The sequence below is a fragment of the Empidonax traillii genome, unplaced genomic scaffold, assembly GCF_003031625.1.
Source record: "Empidonax traillii isolate 1590-97213 ecotype Southwest subspecies unplaced genomic scaffold, ASM303162v1 scaffold910:size426884, whole genome shotgun sequence".
Taxonomy (NCBI): Eukaryota; Metazoa; Chordata; class Aves; order Passeriformes; family Tyrannidae; genus Empidonax; species Empidonax traillii.
Window position 1 is genome coordinate 190,041 of NW_020956103.1, and position 3,070 is coordinate 193,110.

The following is a 3,070-nucleotide window of genomic DNA, read 5'->3' on the forward strand; positions in this document are numbered from 1 at the left end:
GAGCGCGCAGGAGCCAGCAGAGAGGGATGTGCTCAGGTGAAGGCAGGCAGCTACCTTCGGGTCCGGTTCATGGCACACCAGGATTTTGTAGAGCCTGCAGAAATGGCTGGCTCGGGTTCGAGGTCATTAGAGGTAAAATATTGCTACCCAGCCAAAGAGCTCTCGAGACTGCGCTTCACACACAGGCAAAGCGATTATTTTCAACCTGAGGACAGCTTTAGTGCTATTGTTCTTAGGGGGTATTACTGTTTGTGATTTCAGGGGGAGCAGGAAGACATCCCTGGGATATTATTTACAGAGGTATGTGAACACTGCACAGATAACTCTCGTTCTGGATGCCTGCAGCTCCACCTCTATCGCAAACTGTAAATCTCTGTCGTGATTTAAAGCTCGGCACGGAGTGACTCCCAGCCAGGGGCATAGTTAAAAACACCTTCTCAACAAGATTTGCCGCTCTCAAAAATTTATAAGGTACAAAAACGTTAAACACAGATACAGGAGGCGGATTTGGGATTTACATGCTGGAAACTACGTGTATGTCTGGAAGGTACTAGGGCAGTCAGTTAAATAAACGAAAGCCCCAAATACAGAAAATTCTCCTGTGTAGGTGATTCCTTTAAACCACTAAATAGGGGACTATCCCAGGTATTATCCCAGCACCTAGAAAATTGCCATTGAAGTGCTCCCCCTGAAACCAGAGATGACTCATGTTTGTACAATCCTCACAGGAACAGGTCCCAGGTGTGGCCAGGTGAAACACCCAGGGCAAGAAGTCCTGGACTGTAAAGTGCTGTTCCTTACGTCTGTGTGGCAAAACTGAGGAACTGAAGGGGCAGAACACCAGCAAAACTCCAAATGACTTGTCTCTGGGCATTCATCTTCTCCTCCCACCCTCTCAAAGGCTTCCAGGGAACTGAGCAACATGGCACTAAATACTGATGAGAACCAAATTATTCATTCACGCGCAGTCGCAATCTCCATCTGTAACTGTGGATCATTCGCTTGGGGGCTGGAACTGTTTTGATTTCAGTGAGAAAATAAACACCCAAAATTTGGAACATCTGTAATTGGTTCACAAGGAGGACTGTAAACTGTCTGGGTACAAATGGCACTGCTCACGGTGTCACCACGCTGGGAGACCCTGTTGGAGCGGATGGATCGGTGCTACCAGGAAACAAGATGTGTGTTATTACGTGTTATGGAGAGAAAGAGCAGGAAATGTTTAATAAGGTATCCAGTGAATAAATCCTGAATAGTAAATCTCTCTGAAACAAAAATGGAAACGGGCAATTGGATATTCTAGGAGGGGAGAAAAGAAGAATAATTCATCATATAAATAATTCATTGCAAATTTTAGCAGCCGGCGCTGCTGCGCATTTGGTGTGGAGGACAGATGACACCGTGTGTGCCTGAGCGTGCGTTTAACTGCGTGTACATATAATAATTTTTTTTGCCCATTATATGGTTCTCATTGCGGTGCAGATCTGAAGATCTGTTACCAGTAATCCATTGATCAGCATTTATCAGTAGGGGAAGGGTATTGTTATTTATCAACATCGGAAAGAGAGGTGCTAAACCAGACTCATCAATCGATGATGCCCGATAAACCAGGCTGTGATGGGTTTTAGTCACGCAGCGTCACACAGTGCTCACTGTCTCAGAAGAGGAATGGGCTGGACAGCAGGGGCCTCAGGAGGCATCTAGGAAGCATCTGGCTGGGTAGCTGCTGCTGCCTCCCCCAGAGGAGCAACACATGACTGCCCAGGTGCAGGTGAGCGATAAAACCGAACGCTGTGAGCATAGAGATGAAGCTCCTGCTCCCAGCAGGAATGCTGATGTTGCTCACTGGGTTTTGCTCGCCTGAGGCTGAGCCACAGGTGCCACCTGAGGAAGAGGTTTTCCTTCCACACTCTGGGCTGCTTGAAGCAGAGTGACCTGTGTGAGAGGCGACGGCCCGGTAGGGCTGGGCAGAGCATGAACCTGGCAGAACACCTTCCCCCAGCGCTGCTGCTGCTGCTGCTTCCCTGAGCACAGCCCGGGCAGGCAGGGAGGGAGCACCGTACCCTACACACATCGCTGGTTCCCTGCTATAGCCCCAATTACAGCTTCTTTTTTCTCATAAGAGCCATTTTCTCTACCCTCTCTTGGGAAAAATCAAAAGCACGTGCGGCAGTTGGTGCGCAGCTTGTGATTTAACCCAGTATTTCTGCTGCATCACTTGAAAGTGCTGGTGGGAGAGGCCTGAAACAAGACATCTCAACAGCAGAGCACTGTTAATACAATTTCATGACACCCCATTACGTGCCCTCTAGGCTTTACCCAGATGCAGTGTAAGCTGATGCATTGCCACTGACCCCAAGAAATTACACATTGGGGCTGCCCTCAACTCATTACTTGCCTATTTTATCCAATTATGTTTTATTTATTAAGCTAATCTTGGAACTCTCTTGGCGTTGACTGCTTTACACCTCCAGTGCGTTCTTTTTAATCCTACTGTTTTATGAACTGATTAACAAGATGTATTGCTCCAACAGCACAAAAATACAGCACAAATTGAAATTACGGTCCAATCGAATCAACTCTCCAGCACCGGCGTTTCCCACATCGCCACTGGAAAACACCTGCTGTTAGACACTACTGCAGCACTCGTTTCATTTTGCAAAATTGGATGTAATATCCTAGAACCAGATTAAAGACGAATGATTTCACTTCAAAATCCCAGATCTGAACGTGAAAAATAATGACAAGCAGAGCTTTCATGCTCCAAGCGTTATTTCTTAATCATAACCTTATTCTACCGAGAGAGAAAAATGACGCTACTTTGCATAATTTAAATAATCTAATCTACTTTCCAGATAAAATTGTTAATAAAACACTGATTTAATCTCAAGTGCCCAGCAGACCCCTTAAACTCTGATGCAAAATATCCACCCCTTTAATTAAAACAAGCGAGTTTAATAAAGATGAATGGTATGATAATGAGACTTATTAGGAAGTATGGGCTACTTTGATCTAGAACGTGCACCCTTTGATTCTTACGTGACTTGGTGTTCCCACAGACACAGCCCAG